This window comes from Arvicanthis niloticus, chromosome 22 (genome assembly GCF_011762505.2).
Source record: "Arvicanthis niloticus isolate mArvNil1 chromosome 22, mArvNil1.pat.X, whole genome shotgun sequence".
Taxonomy (NCBI): Eukaryota; Metazoa; Chordata; class Mammalia; order Rodentia; family Muridae; genus Arvicanthis; species Arvicanthis niloticus.
The window spans coordinates 20,040,245-20,053,573 of record NC_133429.1 but is presented as its reverse complement, the minus strand read 5'-3'; the positions used below and the strand labels follow the sequence as shown (position 1 = coordinate 20,053,573).

At 42.3% G+C, this 13,329-nt stretch overlaps 2 long non-coding RNA genes across 2 annotated transcripts in view; one reads left to right on the top strand and one right to left on the bottom strand.

The window, feature by feature from the left end:
- LOC143436118 (uncharacterized) overlaps nt 1–901 on the bottom strand; it is a 25,427-nt gene extending 24,526 nt beyond the window's left edge. The window contains exon 1 of the long non-coding RNA XR_013106327.1: nt 733–901. This is a non-coding gene — a long non-coding RNA (uncharacterized LOC143436118). The remainder of the gene's footprint in view (nt 1–732) is intronic.
- LOC143436117 (uncharacterized) overlaps nt 1–13,329 on the top strand; it is a 15,638-nt gene extending 2,309 nt beyond the window's left edge. Inside the window, exons 2-3 of the long non-coding RNA XR_013106326.1 lie at nt 218–365; nt 9,978–13,329. This is a non-coding gene — a long non-coding RNA (uncharacterized LOC143436117). The remainder of the gene's footprint in view (nt 1–217; nt 366–9,977) is intronic.

Sequence of the window (13,329 nt, the reverse complement as noted above, 5' to 3'; positions counted from 1 at the left end):
CTTGTAGGTAGAGCTAGTTAATGAAGTCCTTCAATAGGTAAAGCTCAAGCCTTGTACTTCTGATCTGGGTAGGTTTGAGAACCAGAGCAAGGATCTCAGTGAGGGGCTAGATTAAGTATACCACATGCTGATGTCATTTCATGGATGTGACCCCTGGGACTCTTAGCCTTAGTGTTCCTAAGAGCCAAGTAGTTGTAGTCTTTCTTCTAACCTATAGAACTTTAGAAGCCCTGGAAGTTGTGCCAACGATATGTCTCCTGATCAGACTCGAACCTAACAGAAGGATGTGAGACTTGGAAAGCCTTTGGAGGAAATCAGAACATCCTATTACCTGAACTACATGGTGTAATAGACATCCATCTACAGTGAGTACAGCAGTAGGGGTTATGGAAGGGTTTTAGCTGGGGAATGATGAGAAGCAGTGAGGGAATGGCGCTCGTGATTGTCTCAAGCACCTGGCTAAGAGTGTCTGAGCAGGGAAGGCAGGAATGGAACCTGTCAGTCTGGTACATAGGACAGGGTCCAGCTGCTAAGTCAATGCCCCGAGCTGTCTACAATACACAGTTATTTACTTATTTAGAGACAAGATGATTCTTTTCTTTAGCAGTTTTCACTTCAATTTACTGACTAGACAGTAAATCAAACCATAAGGACTCCCGGGTAAAGCTAGCCATTAATCTACATTACTATTTAACAATGCTGTCTTGGAAGGAGTCATTTCAAATTACTTACTTTAAACATTCAAATCACCGTGGCAGTCCCCTTAGTGCGCTGATGGTCTTGCAAAACCGCTAGAGAATAAAACTTAGTGTGTTTGTTGCTCTGTGTTCTGTCAAGGTGCCCTGTTACTTCACAATCTTCACAATGATGGCATTTTAGCTTCCTCGTTAGTGGGATGGGCCAGGAGAATAAGAATAAACTCTGACTCCACTTCACCTAATCAGTGATACATTCCAGCTTTACTGTAAGGAAGACTGACATTTCTATAGTAAGTTTTGTATTTAATCTTTTGTAAACTATCATGGTTCAAACACAAGTCAAATTTACTTGATTCCTTCTACACCTATAATATCAACGAAACCCCTAACGTTCAAAACAAATAATAAATTAGACGGTTAACAAACCCAGCATGAGAAAATGATGTCATGAGAGTTAAGAACATTGATTGCAGTTTCTCCACGGAACATGGCTTCTTGCCCTGTTATTGTTATGTGCAGTCCTGTCTCCAGGGTTGAGAGCAAACACTGCAGAAAACTGTCTGCCCCAGGTACTTGTCCACCAGATTTAGACTCCCCACCAAAACTTACCTGTGGGTGGATTGATGGGGGCATTTCCAGAAAGGCTTAGCTGGAGCGGGCAGACTGGCCCTGAGCATGAGCCGCACCCCCATGGGCTGAGTGGGAGCCGGGAATAGACGGAAAGAAGAAATGGAGCTGAGGAAACACATTCCTCTGTCCTTGCTTCTCGGCTGTGAATCTGGTGTGAGAAGTGGCTCATCCTCCCCCCCACCATGGACTCCCTGACTGGAGGGCTTCAAGCCGTGAGCCAAAATTAGTCCTTTCTCCCTTACGTTACTTCTTGTACTCAAATACAACACTGAGGAAAGCAACAAGTACAGTAGACAAATCTAATATAGACACTGTAAACGTCGATTAAGTCACAAATCCATTTGAAGACGAAGAAAATCAGAATGTGGAAATAGAGGCACTTTGAACAAAATCTAACAAACCTCGTGCACTTCTCAGGATTATTTTCCCCGATCTCAGTGGAAATGTGTGAAACTCTCATTCGATTAGAATAGCCGAATCTCACTTCTGCCCGGAAATTCAAAAGTTCTGAATGTACCAACTATCCTAAAAACACCAGGAACTATGTGTGGCCTGAAGCACTGCATCTGTACATCCTGGGCTTTCTTGAGATAAATGGTTTTATTTATGGGCTTTGTTGAGATAATGTTTTCGATTTAACTGGTCCTAAACAGACTTGCAGTCAGGAGATAACAAACATAGGATGCCTTTTCCAGTTTTATGTTCTGATTCTGGCTGCAGTAAACAGTAAGTCTGTCAAAGAAAAGAAATGCAAGTTAACACTCCAATTGTACAGACCACATTTATATACTCACATCACCACCATCACCATCACCATCACCATCACCATCACCATCACCATCACCATCACCACCACCACCACCACCATCACCATCACCATCACCATCACCATCACCACCACCACCACCACCACCATCACCATCACCATCACCATCACCATCACCACCATCGCCACCACCACCACCATCACCATCACCATCACCATCACCATCACCATCACCATCACCATCACCATCAATCACCACCATCATTCGTAGAGGAATTCTCTTTCAGAGGAACTACTGCATGGCTTGAAGTCTAGGTCACTATTACTGACTCTGCCTGCCTTGTCATCCACCAACCTATGTTTTCATTTGACTTCCAGCAATAATTGTGCTCTTCCCCCATCTACTTATATTGTCATTCAAAAACTCTCCCTAAACCAAAGTTAATTTTACTTCTGTTGTGAACCATAATGTAAACATGATATGTGACTCCTGTAAAAGGGTCATTTGACCCCCTCCCCCCGCAGGGATGCAACCCACAGGTTGAGAATAACTGCTATGGGTGGTATCTATAATAAATGTAAGAAATGGACAGAGATCTCTTCAAAACACTGGTTTCCTCTTACATCTACCCCAGCAGCTCTGAGATCTATACTTGAGTCAGATATCCTTTCCAACGTTTGATGGAGTGATATTGATGGTACGTGCGTGTCTGGTGTGTGTGCGCGCGCTAAGGATTGAATCCAGGGACTCAACCATGTTGGATAAGCGCTCTACCACCCAGCTAGATCCAAACCCCACCAATATTTTGATTTTGGCTGTTTAATGGAAGAGAAATGGTATCTTCCTGTGTGTTTGGTTTTCTTAAGGAGTAAGAACGGCAGGGATCGCCACTGGCTACAGAGACCAACTTCTGTAAGGGTCGTCAGGCTTCCTCTGAAATTCCTGATGGAGACTCTGCCCTTAAATCACTATTTGTTAAAGTAGATGGATCTCCTCTTGTCAAGACTCCTAACGTTCTTTATTCATGTCTTGCTGCTTTCTTCACCATCCCATTTGCAACCCCATTTGTTATTTTAGGATCAACATCATTACCTCTCACTGTTCTTTCCATAGGTTACTAACTCTCTTCCTTAGACCCAGCATGGGGTCCCTTATTTGATTGACTGTATTTTAAATTTTAGTTATTTATTTTATATATATATATATATGAGAGTTTTGTTTTCATGTATGTCTGTGCATGCCTGGTACATGTCTAGTCAGAGGAGGGTGTGGGATCCTCCTGGGACTAGAGTTATAGATGGTTGTGAGCTACCATATGGGTGCTGGGACTCAAACCTATGTCCTCTGGAAGAGCAGTCACTGCTCTTAACTGCAGAGTCATCTTTTTCCCCCTGAGTCATTTAAAATGTGTGTGTGTGTGTGTGTGTGTGTGCACATGTGCATTCATGCGTACATATATATTTAGATTATAACATAATCACATCCTTTGCCTGTTTTCTCTCCTCTCTCCAAACTGTTTCCTCAGCACGGGGTTCTCACTGTGAGGAAATCACAGAGATAAGGAAGTTGACAGGCTAGTATTTCATTGCTAGTTCTCCTGAGAAAATAGTTAATAAAACTGTAAAGTTTTGCTTGGGGAAATAAGTTTATTGGAACTACATGTTTCTCTCTTTAAAAAAAATCCTTAACAGATTCTTTATTCTTTACATTTAAGGCTAGTGTGTTTGGTCTCTGTTCTCTGGACCTCAAATTTATAGCGTTCACTGCCCCCTGGAAAAGATCAAACAGGAAGGAGTTGTTTCAAAGATCAGATGCAAAATAACACATTCATTTATCAAGTTGAAATGAACTTGGGTGGTCCTTTTCAAACTCCTCTCTCATATAAATCCAACAAATATTTACGCAGCATGTACGCTGTACCAGGCCATGCTAGGCACATAGTCACACAAAGGGAAAGAACAGTAAGAAACACATTAACCATAATGGACCTTAAGCACTATGACTGGACTGTGAGAGTCTCAGTCAGGTAGGAAAGGGAACTGATTCACTTGGAGGCCAGAGGATGCTGTGGGTATTTACTAGCCTTTGGAGGTATTGTACTAGGAAATGTGTTGTCTCAGCTGTTTCAATAGCCTTGAATTCGACTAGCTAGATGTCCAAGCAAACATTCTGAACCCAATGCTCGCTGTTCCGGGCTTTGACACTCACCTTGCCTGTGTGAGTTCATTTCACTCAATAACACAGTGATTGGAAGATATGGGATACTCTCCTTATCTCATTTCACAATTGAGAAACTGGAGAAGGGGGGGGCACTTAAGCAGCAACCAGATCCCATAGCTAGCAACTGCCAAGTTTATATTTCATACCCAAATACGTGTGTCAGCAGGACCCATCTTGAGCACCATGTTCAGGAAAATAAAACTTTATTGAGGAGGGCAGAACTGGGTTGTTGTGAGAGAGGGGCCTTCACTCAATGAGCAGCAACTACATACTGGACCTTGTGTGTAAGCCAGTCTGTGTCATGCCTTATTATCTGGAAAAATGGCTTTGAAGACAGAGACTAGAGACCAAAATGGATATATGGACATTTTAGGGAAGGCATATATCGTGGGTTTCAATACAGTTCCAGTGTGGAATAATGATAGCAGCTCCTGTCACTCCCAGAAGGATCCTGACTTGGTAGATGTCATAGGTTACCATAGGTTACCTTTTAGTCACTGGGATAAAGGTTATGATGAACAGCAGCTTCGGTAGGAAGGGGTTTATTTGGTTTACATGGTAGGTAGCCAAAGCAGGGACACAAGCAAAGCAGGGACCTGGAGGCAGGAACTGAAGCAGAGACCGTGGAGGAGTGCTGCTTGCTGGCTTGCTCTCCGTGACTCTCACACCTTTCATAGTTTGGATGTGGCTGAACTCTCCAGGCATGAATTTGAAACCTCTCTACGGGGAAAGCTTTCCTATGGCGCGAGATAGTAGCGGGACAACCCAAACTGCTTGAATTTGATAAATGGTAGCTCTTTGGACACTCCTGACACCTCACACATGGAAGATAACACACAGAGGTTTGTTGACACACAGCCTCCATTTTGTAGATGAGAAGAACATTGAAATTTAGGACGTTAAATGACTTTTACAAGGTCACAGCTAGAAAGGTCTTTTTCTGTTTCCAAGCCCTGTGTTTCATACAGCATTCTAAAAATCGATTAATTAATTAGTTAATTTGTGTGTGTGTGTGTGTGTGTGTATGCACACGCGCGTGTACGCGTGTGCTATATTAAGTGTGTGGAGATCAGAGGACAGCTTATGAAAGTGAGTTCTCACCTTCTACTATGTGGATTCCGGGGATCAAACTCAGGTCATCAGATTTGGTAGAAATCATCCTTAGCCGTCAAACCATCTCGCCAGACTCCATTCAATACTTTTCTATGAAACTCTGGGCACTGCAGTCATATGTCTATGTATGTCAGATACCAGGATATGGAAAGATATTCAGTGAAGTCTTCCCTTTGAAATCAGCCTTTGATCTTTAGGAGAACTGCTTGCTATTTTCAAATGGAATACCTCTGGAAAATGTTTTTTTTTCTTTATTGCCAGCTTCTGATCAAAACATGTTCTTCTGTGTGCCTTCAGATGGTGGTGAGGACTTGAATTCAGACATTTGGTAGGCAGATGCTGTTGCTGATATAGGGTCAGTCACTGTGACTTCCATGGGCTGGTTGACAGAGATGAGGATCACAGTCACATGGCTTCTGCTTTTGCATTTTTGCTCTGTGTCTTATCATGGGCTGACAGCAGTAGAACACACTACCTAGAGGCAAAGTGACAGAGGACTCCTGAATTCCATCACCTATGTTGAAACCAGAAGAGATAGTTGAAAAACTCAAGGTCATGTGCCTAAGAAACTGTGGTCCTGTGCTACTGTAGCAACTAAACATGACCACTCTTGTGGCCAGGCCAGCGCTCAGCCTGGTATAGAGACACACCTGGCCTGTGTTATCTGGGCATCTCTAAGAAAAGAGCACATGAAAGGTAAGAGGTGAAAAGGGGCTGGGGGATAGGAGAAGAGATGGAGAAAGGAGGAGGGCAAAGGAAAGGTAACACAGAAGGCCAGTGGAAGACAAGGGCTGCACATCAGGTAGAGTAGCCAACATAAGGCTGGAGGGATTGAAGAATCAGAGCCCACATTACACCAAAGATGAGTTAGTCAAGGATTTTAGACTACACCTTGGATTCAGCACTTAGTTATATGGCCAACCATCCATTCAATTGAAAAATCTCTAAGAGAAACATGGGCATGCCATATGTACCTTCATAAGGACGTATACTAGTCTGTAAGGAGTGGGTCCAGGAGCTAGAAGCAATGCATCTTGGGCTTTTCTGGGAATGACACCCTTCACACAAGCCCTGATCTATATTTCCTTTTCTCTGTACCCAGAGGCTACCATTGGTGTCCTTGAACATCAAACTACACTCACAGAACTGCATTTCATTGTGAAATGATCACATTCAGACAATCACATTGCAACTTTAGGGACACATGATCAATTATAACAATACATCAGAAAAATTCTCAGAGAAGCAAATATTCAATTGTTGTTCAATTCTATTCCTTTCTATTCTATCTTTTGCTTAGGGCTATAAAAATATGTCACCTTTCTAGTTTATCTAATATTTGCCAAAGCTCTTTTTACTCGGTTTTAATTAATTTTGAAATGAATGTATAATAACGTGAAAAGGCATTCCTCTTTTTAGTGATAACTTTTTAAATGCCAGATAAGACACAAACTAATAAAATGGGTTGACCGTGACTCTTGTGGTCTTACAGTCCTGGGTTTGAGTCCTGAAAGTTATTGAATGTCACTAACTCTCATTTTCTCAAACTTAAAAATAACTATAACAATACTTATATCTCATTGCTATGCAGTGAATATAAAATGATGTCTGTAAATCCAGATGAGTCTAGTGACTGAGAGGAAAGGAAAGAATTTAAAAAGGAAGAAAAGAAGAAGCAAAGAGGATAAAATGTCTAGAAGGGAGGGAGGAAGAGAGGAAGGGAGGGAGGAAGTAAGGGAAGGAGGGAGGGAAGGAAGGAGTAAGAGAGGGAAGGAGGGGGAGGAAGGAGGAAAAAGATGGAGGGAGGGAGACAAAAGATGGAAGGAGGGAGGGGGAAAGAAGGAAGAAAGGGGAACAGAAGCAAGCAGGCAAAAAAACCCCAAGATGAATTAATTGCTGAAATCAGATACTGAGCACATAGAGAATGAGATAATAATGAAGAATAGTCAGCATAATGGAAACAAACTGGTTTACATGCCACTCATTTGTTCATTCACGCATTCATTGAATGTTTACTGGGTCTTATTCTCAGTGACATCAGAAAATCCATTTACAAGGGACACTTTGTTCCTGGCCAGAGACTTTGTAATACTAATGTTGTTACAGGTCATATGAGCAGCTGTGGTCATGTGAGAGGTTAGAAATGAAGGTTTAAACACTGCATTTTCAGGGGTTTGACATTCAAGGATAATGAAGTAAAATTGACTAAGATTACTCTTTTGAAACCATGACATCTACTTCTGGGTTTCTGAGCTTTTTGTTCCTATTTCATGACTATTAACAGTTGGACTCAAGAGAATTGCTGGACGATAAATGGAGTCCATGTTTGCCTCTCTTTTTTGGCTACAGATGAGAAGGCCAAGAGCAGGCAGCTTCTGTCATAGGCAGTCACTTCCACAGTGACTTGCATAGTGTCCTAGGTATCTGAACTGGACATTTCTATAGTCTCTCTCTCTCTCTCTCTCTCTCTCTCTCTCTCTCTCTCTCTCTCTCTCTCTCTCTTTCTCTCCCTCACTCTCAAGCTTGACATAAAGCCCCTGAGCCTAGTGGGGAAGGTCTCAGGAGCTACACATCTGTTTTCTGTTTTTCTTCTGCTTCTAGAACAGTCCTACATGGCACCATAAAACCTACTGCACTCCCGCAGGTTTGGAACAGTGAAGAGTCACGTGCTTAACTGTCATGTTTGCCAGGCGGCATCCAAAGAGAAGGTCTTAATAGAGGTTAATACAATCTAGACTCTTTCCTGATCCTCCCCTGTGGAGGGGCATGGATCGCATGAATTTGGAAATAAGTTATGAATCATGGTCCCGCCTCTGGATAATATTATAACATTGTTCCCCACACCACACTGCATGTGGTGGTGTGGGGAACAATGTCTGGTGCGGGCGCACGGGCATGAGTTCTCTGTTGCGTTGTTGGGTCCCGCGTGTCTTCTGCCCTGGGCGGCTCAGAGACGCGCGTCCACAGGGAAAAGCAGAAGCTTTCCCCGAGACTGAGTTGGTTCCGCACATGGCACTGGGCAGGTGCTGCATTGTGAGAAGCAGCTGGGGAGCCCCCACGCATGGCGAGTCCCTCACTCAGTCTGAGTGACCAGTCCATGAGTGCTGTGAGAGACGAGGAGGAGAGAGAGAGAACTCTCGCAGCACGCCTGCGGGAAGTGCTCGCTTGTTATACTCGCTTGGCTAGAAGGCTGCTGCTTGTTTGAAGATGGCCTCTGCCAGAGAAGACAATGGTAGGCCCCAGTGACACGAGAAAGTCTGGGGTTCCAAGAGCTTTATTGACATGGCGGATGATAGATGGTGTGGATGCACCCTCACTTAAGTCAGGGTGGGTCTGACTTAAATAGGGAGGGAGAAAGAAGGACGGTCTGGGAAAAGAATAGATAATTGGCTACACCCTCTGGCCTTTAGGTAACTCATTAATATGTAAATCTCTTGATGCTGAAGCCTGTAGTCACGCCCTCTACCTGTGTTTGGTGACACCTCTTTGGGAGGGGCTGCATTGCCCTACATGACTGCAAAGTGCAGGTCAATGAAGATCTTAGACCACGTGTCAGGATCCTGGGTTTTGGGGGCATCGCTGAACACCTGCCGTTGCCCCATTGGGGTCGGGTGTTCAAGGCCTGTGCCACACCAAGAACCAAGCTATCCTTTTGCGGTCCCACATCGTGGCACATACCTGTAATACCAACATGTGGAAGGCTGAGGCAGGAGAATTACTGATGAAAAGTCAGCCTGTGCTACATAGAAAGTTACAGGCCATTTGAGCTGCATACTGAGAAAAAAAATATAGCAAAAGACACAGACAGCAAAACAAAATTGTAGGAGGGAAGACAACACAACCCTCTCCCCCTTTTCTCTCATGGATATTTTAAGACTCACAGTTGAGGCCTGGAATAGTAAAAAGTAGCGTGCGTGCGCACGCGCACGCGCACGTGCATGAGTTATATGATAACGTGAATGCAGTCTTTCTCTCAAATACCTCTGTGTGATATACTTATCCTTGTGATGATGAGTTGATACGGTATCAACACAATGAGATGAAGGAGATGAGCTGTAGTGTGGCGTTAGGCTACCACATAACTCTTCCTTGAATGCAAGTGTTATAACACTACCATAGTTGGTCTGATAACCGAGATGGCAAGCAGTGACGAACAGGCAGGTAGCATATACAGTGTGGATACACTAGACAAAGAAAGGAATTGGATTTTCTCATGTTGCTTACATGATATGCCACTTAAAACGTAGGCATTAATACTTCTGGAATTTTCTTTTCTATATTTTTGGACCATAGTTGACTTTTGCAACTGGGACCATAGGAATTTAGAACTCGGGATGGGGGGAGGGGCTCTTGGATATGATTAAGTGCAATAAAGTCTTATTAGCAGTAGAATACAAGGGTGATCATGGATGTGGTAAAGACACCAAAAGGAAGGGACCTGATTCTACCTGAGGAAGAGGTAAGAGGAAAACAAATCATCAAAAGAGATGAATACCTACTATGCATGGCACATGAAATGTATGTTATATTTTTATTTCTTCTGTTCCAGGTCTGGGATGAGAAGACAGCTGTCTAGTGACATACAAATGTTTAGTTAATCCTTAGAAAAAAAGATTCCCCAAAGGAAAGATGGGTGACTTCTATGTCCTACAGGGAAGCTGTTCACACACTGCCTGTGCCTCTGATAAAGATCCTAGGTTCAGGATTGACCACAGGATAAAGACCAGTCTGATTTGAGAGACTGTTAAAAAGCCCCATTGGACTGAGAGTCAGCTTTGATAGATGCCACCTGCCAATGATTTAAATTATTCTTCCTTTCCTTTAAAAGGCTATTACCTCCCTTCAACCCTAAAATAGGTGGGAACATCTCTTAACAAACACGAGTTTCTTTCACAGAGTTATTGGTGTTTCACATGACATTTGGCTGGAAGAACTGTGAGGAAGCCACAGTTAGGGACAGAGAATATCCACACAGTTTCCAAACACCACCATTTTCATCGGCTGGAGTCAAGCTTTCCACGGAATACCCTGTTTCTGGAGCAAAGCCAATCCATCAATCACATTCTGGAGACTGCATCCTGCAGCTGAGAGGCAAGGCAAGATTAAACCCATGCATGTCATTTTTCGCATAGACACAAGGATGTTTTATTTTTAAGCTCGCTTTGGGAGAAGTTAGAAGGAATCACTCAGAACTATATGGGGAGCAGCAAGGGTTTTTTTTTTTTTCTTTTTTTTCTTTTTAATGGTCCATAAATTGAATCTGGAAAGAAAGCCTGGTGATAAATATGGATGTCTGAAATCCCCATTTCTAAAAAACATCCTAAATTAAACTATGAGTGCTAATAAAAGCATGGGCATCTGCAATTACTTGTATTAGTATTTAAATATACAACCTTCGTCTATTTTTATCTAACCTCTAAAGCACAAGAAGATTTGTGCCTCCTATTTAAAATTTTTACAAGGATTATTTTGTCTCAGATTTTTTTTTTTAAACAATGCAATTTTGTTGAAAAAAAAAAATGTGTCTGGGTATCTTTGATGCTAATGTTAAAACAGCATATGCTAGCAAACTGCCCTTGAAAATGGCTAAATCAATGTACCCAGACAGAATCACCTGGTTCTGTAATTTAAGACAATGTGCTTTATGGTCTTTTCTTTATTCTTAAAGTCTTTCTTCAAAGTCAGCCAAGGAGATGGTGAAAAATCACTTCCTAAATCACGGGATCACTTTAAAAATGTCTTTTCCATATACAGCCCATTCCTTGTTCATCATGCACAATTCAGTTCTGTTGTTCCTGGCCTGAGCCCGCCCTGAAGTCTTATTGGTACTCTGCCTGGAGAGAAAACCATAGTCTTCAACCTTAATTCACAACCTATTTTTTTTTTTTTTTCTAAATGAGGTCTGGACCTTCGACCTATTCCTTACACACACTCTCAAACAGCAGTCCTCAACCTTCCTACTGCTGTGACCCTCTAATACAGTTCCTCATGTTGTGGTGACCCCCCAATCATAAAATCATTCTTATTGCTAATTCACAAGGTAATTTTGCTACCATTATGAATCATAATGTAAATATTTTTTTTTTTTTGAGACAAGAGTTTGTCTAAACTCTTCTTTCATTCATTCATTCGTTTAGCCCATATTCTTTTGCCCTTCCCTTGGTCATCAGTTTGGGGACTTGGATTTCATGGTGAACAAAGGTCAATTCTAGCATGCTTGTGGCTTGACCACACTCAGTGTTACACACTGTACTGAGAGGCGTTTACTTGAAACACCCAAGTCCTACCCCACCAGTCTGCTCATCCCACTTGTACCTAGTTCCTTGGTGGAATTGCTTCAGATATAATCAGTGTAACTTGAAAATATTTCCATTGTGTCTGTCTGTCTGCCTCCATTCTCTTCCACTGCCAACACCATCTTTGGCCCAGAGCGATGCAATGCTTCCATAATGGACTGCTTTGCACTTCTTGTCTCCAATCTACTTCCCTAACACAGCTTTAGCAATCATTTAAACATGGATCAGGCCACACTGTGGCAATGATAACTAACTTTTCACTGTCTTTCTTACAAAGCCAGCTTTGGAATAGGTGCACACTAGGTCCCTATAGAATCCAGTAGCTTTGGGCTCCATCTGTCCTTCATCCTAACCCTAACTCATCCTTTAGAACCACGTGCCTCTTTCTTTAGTGATATATGATGCACAGGCTAGTCTCCATAGAATGTTCTTCCTCTCAGGATTTAAATATAGCTTCTTCTTACCCTTTGGTGTTAATGCCCCTCTTCTGACAAGGTCTCCTCACTTCTGGTTGCTTTTTCTTTTTTCTTTGCTTTTACTCTTTACTATCTTTCAAAAGTGATTTATTTTGTGTGTATGAGTGTTTTGCTTCTGTGTACATATGTATGTGGCTGGTGTCCATGGTCAGAAGAGGGCCTCAAATTCTCTGGAGTTAGAGATATTTATGAGCTTCCATGTGGATGCTGGGAGTTGAACCAGGGTCCTCCACAAGAGCAGACAGTACTTGTAACTACCCATCTGTTACTCCAGCCCGCTCTTCATCTTCATGACAGGAATCATATTTGGAATGGTTAAGTTAGTTCATGTGCCTGTGGCTGGTGTTGAACACTGGGATACAGGTTTAATGAGGGCAGGGATTCTACTTGTCTTCTTTACCTCTGTTAATGTACCCAGTGCTTAGCAGAGAGTAGTTACAAAGCAGGTGCTGAAAGATTTACTGAAGCAGTAAATGTGGATGTGTTCTGAAGACAGAGCTACTCATACAACCAAAGGGCAGAAAAATATGAGACCCTATGACTCCACAGCCAGGTAACCAAACCCAAAAAAAAAAAAAAAAAAAAAAAAAAATCAAACCAAATGAAAAAAAGCGTTTTATTTAAATCTATTCAAATAGACCATCAGAATCTTTAAATGAATATTCAAATATAGCATATCAGTCTCTCTCTGGAATACTCAGAATATTTGAGTTTTGTTCTAGCTTGGTCTTGTTTCATGGCAAGCTGTTTTATGGACAATGGCTGGCCGAGATGACTGTCGAGGGTGGGGGGCATGAGAAATGTTATGTTGTGGAGCTGAATATCTGAGCAATGGGCCATAGTGAACTACCACAGAAGGCTGAGGCAAACGCACAAACATCACCAGTAGCAGAAGCTCCTTGGAGCAGTTTCCTGACTCTGAGGAGCTCAAGACAATGAGAATCACAGAATTCTAGAGAGAGGAAGCACTGTGATTATGCTCTGCAGGGTTTCGTATTTGCTGAACAGAAAAACAGCCTTCAGCTATAAAAATATAGACCAGGGTATGTCAATATTTGAAGAAAGATGGAGAATGCTAATATTCCTACAAAAGGAAGGCAGTCTCATTCAATGATGAGTTAGACATTAG